Source organism: Suricata suricatta, chromosome 13, assembly GCF_006229205.1.
Source record: "Suricata suricatta isolate VVHF042 chromosome 13, meerkat_22Aug2017_6uvM2_HiC, whole genome shotgun sequence".
NCBI lineage: Eukaryota > Metazoa > Chordata > Mammalia > Carnivora > Herpestidae > Suricata > Suricata suricatta.
The window spans coordinates 80,079,676-80,086,205 of NC_043712.1; the positions used below are offsets into that span (position 1 = coordinate 80,079,676).

At 45.0% G+C, this 6,530-nt stretch overlaps 1 protein-coding gene across 2 annotated transcripts in view; it reads right to left on the reverse strand.

Annotated features, from left to right (window-relative positions):
* Positions 1–6,530, reverse strand: part of PIP5K1B (phosphatidylinositol-4-phosphate 5-kinase type 1 beta) — a 305,766-nt gene extending 299,236 nt beyond the window's left edge. For both annotated transcript variants that reach the window (XM_029921176.1, XM_029921175.1), the window contains exon 1: positions 6,464–6,530. The gene's annotated coding sequence lies outside the window, so the exon portion shown is untranslated. The remainder of the gene's footprint in view (positions 1–6,463) is intronic.

The window sequence follows — 6,530 nt, forward strand, 5'->3', positions numbered from 1 at the left end:
GAGGACTCGGCATTCTCACCGAGCTAAGACAGTCCTTAAGAGCAGTCTTCCGGGGGCACCTGGGTGGCTCAGTCGGTTAAGTCTCAGGCTTCAGCTCAGGTCAGATCTCACGTCTGTGGGTTCGAGCCCCGCGTCGGGCTCTGTGCTGACAGCTAGTTCAGAGCCTGGAGCCTGCTTCAGTTCTGTGTCTCCTTCTCTCTGCCCTTCCCCCTCTCATGCTCTGTCTCTCTCTGTATCAAAAATAAATAAAACATTAAAAAAAAAAGAGCAGTCTTCCTAGCTGAACCCGTTCGGCCTGAGTGCCCTCAGTGGTGGTCTAGTTCATCTCCAACGAATGAGACTCCTCCGTTTGTTCAAATACGAAGGAGGCACCTACTATGTACCAAATACTTGAGAAATAGTATGAAACAATCAGGACTTCTAACCTCAAGGAGTGTCTACTCTTCAGTTGAGTAGGAGTGTGGACAGAGGCGATAGAAAAACAAGCGAAGCCCTTACAAATATCCACTGTGAGAAGTGAAGAAAACATATGAAGAGAGTTCCTTTTAGGGCAGATGATCACAAAAGGCCAATGTCCCAAGAAGAGGCACACTTAAACTCATTAACTTAGAGAAGCGTAGGGCACCTGGGTGGCTCAGTCGGTTAAGCGTCCGACTTCGGTTGAGGTCATGATCTCATGGTTCCTGAGTTTAAGCCCCACAACAGCTCAGAGCCTGAAGCCTGTTTCAGATTCTGCTTCTTGATTTTTCTTTCTGCCCCTCCCCCAATCACACTCTGCCTCTCTCTCTCTCTCTCTCTAAAATAAACATCCGTTAAAGAAAACACTTAGAGAAGCTTAAAGTCCATTCTCACCTGTGTATCTGAGCTTAAACTCGCTACTAAGCCACTCCAGGTGCTTTAAAAATATGTTGATCTGGTACTTGTAAATAATAAAGGAAAGAGCACATCTTATATCCAGATTATTATTTCTGCTAAAGAAGCAAAAAAATAATTCCCTGCATGCTGGTTAAAAGAAGACTGGAGGTCTGGTGAATAAACACTCTATGTGATGAAAAATGAAGGACCCCTATCAAGTACTGAAACTACTGATGTTTCTTAAATGGTCTGAAAAATCATACAATCATTAGAATAATTATGAAACACTCCAGGGTTCTAAAGACCGATATTTGTCTGAACGCATCAATAGTTCAATACAAATTTATTAAACACCTACTCTTTGCCAGCAAAATGCTAAGTTCCAAGAATACAAAGGTAAGTAGTACCTGATAACTAACCTTTCCCATTGATAAATATTAGCTAAACACCCATGATAAGCTTACTACTCCCTCAAGCAGATCATAACATTGCTTTTCACTGCAGCAATGTTTTTGTTTCCTTACTTTATCAATAAATGTTAGGACCAAAGATCCAGAGATCAAGATGGTGGGCATGGTTTGAAAGGAAAGAAAAAAAAAAAAAGGTATTCTTATATGTTGAAAACCCACGACTACTCAACATGTTGAATCTGCTACATTTCTTGTGCCAATCTACGGAGCATTTTTATAGCTTGCTAGAACTACGTCGTCCTCCTTAAATCCCCTGCTCAGAGTTCCTGGATGCAAAGGCTTAAATATCACCTCTATCTTACCAAAAAGATAATTTTTTTATAGTCCTATCTTTCCTTCCAGAACTTGAGCTCCGATCCAAGATAATTATACTTTCTAAACCCACTGGCCTTCAGGCTTGATGAAAGCCCACCCCTTGCCTGCAGGACCTCTATTGAAATGCACACTCGCCCATTTTTAGTGGAAGGAACAGCGTCCACGCAATGCTTTGCAGGTCATCACTATTTTGCAAGTGCCTTTTTAAAACTCTTAAAGAAAAGAGTCTCAAGAAGCTGCTCACCCGGTATGTAAACGCCCCAAAACATCCCGCACACCTGTTGTTTATTCATTCCCATACACAACATAGGAGACTTTCTACTAGAAGAACACACACTTCATGTAGCTGTCCGATCAAGTCCAAGTTTTAACTTAAAATAATGCCAAGGCGCTGCCTGCTGAGTCAACAATGTAACCATGTCACCATTATTATCCATGTTTCAAATCCACCTTACCCAAGAGTAGCCTTCTGCGAGTACAATTCCTGCGTTCCTCTATCGAGGTCTCCCACAAAACCAGACTGAAGTAGATACAATTGAAACTGAATACACAAAATCAAGCCTGTTTTCTCGGGCCTCATCTTTTATACTGAAAGGAACTGGCTAAATAAAATCCTTCATCAGTGGTAGCCAACTGTTTACAGTATTTCAAAAATGTCATCACTACATTAGGTTTAGATTTTTATTTTTAAGAAAAAATATTAAATAAGACGGAAGGCTAGGTTTCCTCTCTGATTTTCCCTGCATTTAGACTTGCTGTAGATGAATTCTGAGCTACATAATGTACAGTTCTAACTGGGCAGCTTCTAAAAAAGAAAGGACTCCTTCCAACTCCAGTTAATACACTGGATACAATGAAAACGCTTCTGCAACAAACACATTTAGGACTTGATGTTTTACAGTGTAGCTAATGAAGGTTCTAGCCATAGTCAAAAAAAAAAAAATGTACTCCCCCCCCCCCAGGATATCAAACGTTCTGACTCACCATTTAACTGAAGTACAAGCAAAATGAAAATGCAAATTAAATGTATACATATTTATGATTTTACCAGCTCTACAGCAATGCCACCTTTGGCTTCTGGTTTTATTTACCAGGAAGAGAAGCCTGGAAAACCACCATACATTTGTATTTCTATTCAAACAGTTCCCTTTCTTCAAGCACCGGTTTGAACAAAGTATTAATTCTGAGTCTGATGATCTACCTAAGTCAGGAGAATCATAGTGAATAGATGAAAACAGACATTTTCTCTTTAATGGCATCTGTTTGGATGAGAAACTTAAAAATATCAATACTAAATTTTTGAAAATTATGACACTCTACTATACAAGTAAAGTTTTCTGTTAATCTTTATGATTTCTTTTTTTAATGTTATTTGTTTTTGAGAGTCAGAATATGAGCAGGGGATGGTCAGAGAGAGAGGGAGACACAGAATCTGAAACAGGTTCCGGGCTATCAGTGGTCAGCATAGTGCTCAACGCAGGGCTCGAACTCCTGAATCACAAGATCATGACTTGAGCTGAAGTCAGATGCTTAACCAACTGAGCCACCCAGGTGCCCTGATCTCTACGATTTCTAAAAGTCAAAATTCACCTTCACCCCAGCACCCCCAGTGCAACCATAAATATCAACTTTCCTGAGAATTCCCTATCAGTCCTACTCCTCTTGCTAAACATGTGTGTGACCCTGAATAAGCCAATTCACCCCTCTATGCCTCAGTTGCCTTACCCATAAAAAGGGCAAATTGCTGAACTATTTAACATTCACATTCTTTATCACAAAGACATACACCTCAATCCCAATGGCTGGATCTACTAATAATATTTCAGAACCATTCTAATTCTTCACCATTCTTCTGAAAATAAAAGCACAACTTCCGTGTAGATGGGAAGGAGAGGTGGAAAGAGGACCCTTAAAGGGAACAGAAACTAGGTTGGTTTTGTTAATTAGGTTTCCTCTGTGAAACCACCAGCCAGTATTAGCAGCTGCTTGAAATTTACTCAAAAAAAAAAAAAAAAGTGGTGGGTTTCTCCATCTCAAGACTTTTATAAAAGGGCCTAAGTCAATTTCCAGCAATGCATAGCCAGCTATAACTAAGGGAAGGGAAGGCAAGTAAGAGAGCATGACAGAGACAACATGGGTCTATTGTCTACATGGAGAAAGAAAAACACTTGATATGATGTATCCAGGAAGGAGAACAACAACAGGCACCTGAATCCGCCAGCCTCAGGAGGTGTACCTCCCGTAGGTAAATTACCTTATGGGTCAGCAGATGTTGGGAATTTACATCATGAGATGCTAGCTTTGTTTCACAGCATGTGTTTTCCTTATGAGTGATTTCTTCCACCTCCTTAATTCAACAGCTATTTATTGAGTGTTTACTCTACACAAACTCCAGAGCTAAAAGTATATCAAAGGTATGAGTTGCGTGTGAGATAGTCAAGTGAATCTTGACACGTAATTTACAGGAAATAAGCCCATCAGGATAGCTCCAAGTCAAACAGTCACACTGAACAATACAGACGCTAACTTAAAGTGCCCTTGGAATATTTTCCCCTCACTAAGTGGGGCATGCTCTATGGAAGAGGGAGTAAATTACAAGTGAGATAGATAATTAGCTAAGTCCTTTACTTAAGGCAGGTTGAAAAAATTAGCTCTCTTCCCTTAGAGAAAATGATTAGAGAGGATTAAAAATACATTGATAAGCCTCAGAAAATGCTAAGACTAGAAAGAGAAAGATAATCCATTTTGAATCTCTTGTTGTGTGTGGGGGACATGTAAAGCTCAGAAGCAGTATGATCTGGCCTGGGTCATAGAGCCAGAGAGAGTGCTAGAACTAGAACTCCGGTCACTCGCAGACATATTTAATAGTCCCCTAGAGGGTTGCGGTATCCATGCTATCTCATCGCCCTCACAAGCACAATGATGGCATAACCCGCAAAGCAGCGGAGTGGACATCAAGGGCTCTACAATCTTGTAACCTCCACTCGTTTAGACAGGACACCATGGAAAAGTCCCATTCTGGTCTAAACCTCAGTTTCCTCATCTGTCAAATGTGATCAGTGATTCACAGTGAGACAGCACAGACCACAATAAATGCAGAAGCACTCTGGTCATCCTGAAAGCCTTAAACAAGTTAAGAGCCAGCACTAGACAGTGATGGGGTAAGGGGGTTATTTCAGAGAACGTGGCTGTGACTCTTAATTCCAGCCCCTTGGTACCTTGATAAATCCCTGAATCTGTGAGCTTCATGCTCCTTTTGGAGTATGTGGTTAATCATCTTTGCCCTGCCTCCTCAGAAGTGGTCAGAATTTAATGAGCACTGAAAAGCATTCACAAATAGCATGCAAGGTATTTTCATCAGATTCCCTCTAGTCTTAATTTGGACCAAAATGTAATGTGGTTTTATCATTCAGTTCTGAACAGTTTTCTTTCTCAACTAAGATGTCATTATTCATGAGTCTCAGATCTCACCGCTTTCTCCCGCATGGTCCTAAGTGTCCACCCCCATCGCTGTACCCAGAACGGGCCATTCCCTTCGGCACAGAGACCGTGCACAATGCTAGCTCAGCGTGCCACCCGCACGGGCTTGGCTGAGAAAGATTGTTTTCCCGGGGCCTCCTTTCAGCTGGAAATGTTCTGACTCCCGCTTCCAGGGACATGATTCCACTTCATCCCAGCACAGGGGTGATGGAACCAATCCTTGGGCCTTTCTCCAACAACTGCAGACACTTCTCAGCCCTTCCATGGAAAAGAGAGAAGTCTGGGAGGGTGCCTTTCACCTGAGGGGCCACGGAGGATCCCCAAATCCATGCTCTGGAGTGCTGACGGGGAGACCCGATTTTTTTCTTTGCAGGAGACTAACACATTCTGCGGCCCAACCTGTCTCTCAAGGGTCATTAAAGGTCCTGCGAAGATGGGGGTGGTGGGTATTTGGGGTAGGCAACACTCTGCCTTTAAAAAGCATCAGAGTAACTAGCATCTCCTTGGTGAGAGTCCTGATTTTAGTAGATCAGATGAAGGAATTCAGAATTCATCAGCCTATCCAAACAACTTCTCTGGACCAGGTTTCTACCCGACCACGCTGGGCACCAGAGACCACTGGGGGGGGAGGGGGGGCGCTAGAATACAACAGGCTCATCTGCATAGATAAGAGATAAGCAGACATTTGTTGTCTTCAGTTTTAGCGACTCCCGGCACCGGCCTGGCAAATCGAGCCCTGGCATTCTCGCTCTCCGGTGCCCCCACATTCCCACCCCTCGGCCCAGCTGCTGAGGCGTCACGTTGACCGGGCTGGGGGGAGACAACAGCCGGAACGCCGAGCTCGGCTGCTGCACTGAGACAGAAGCCATACCGCACCTGTGCAAGCCGGCTTCGGCGCCAGAAATGACCAGAACACCGACTCGCAAGCCCCTCGTGAGATCCCAGGGGCGCCTAACAAGTTCGCCTGTTTAGTGCCCGGAGAGGGTGGGAGATCTCTCCACCTGCTGCCAAACTCAGCCGGTTCCTCTGAAAAGGGGAGAGAGGTCCCGCTTAAGTGACCCCAGAGAGAACCCCGAGGGTCACTGCGGCCCGGGGCGGGGGTGGGAGGCTCCGGGCGGGGAGCGGGTGGGTGCCCGCGGGGAGCGCGCCGCTGGGGCCACAGCGGAACGAAGGTCCCGCTCCGGCGGCCACGCGCACCCTCCACCCTACCCCCGGCGCCAGCCAACCAAGTGCGAACGCAGACCGACCTCCGGGGTTCATCGGGGCACGGAGCCCCCCAACCCCCAGTCCCAGCCCTGGAGGAGGGTCTAGGAGGAGGGAGCGGGGACGCGCAGGAAACTTACCTCACCCGGGCAGCATTCGGGCGCCTCCGCTGTCGAGACCAGTTGCGCCACGGTCTGCAAGTTATCG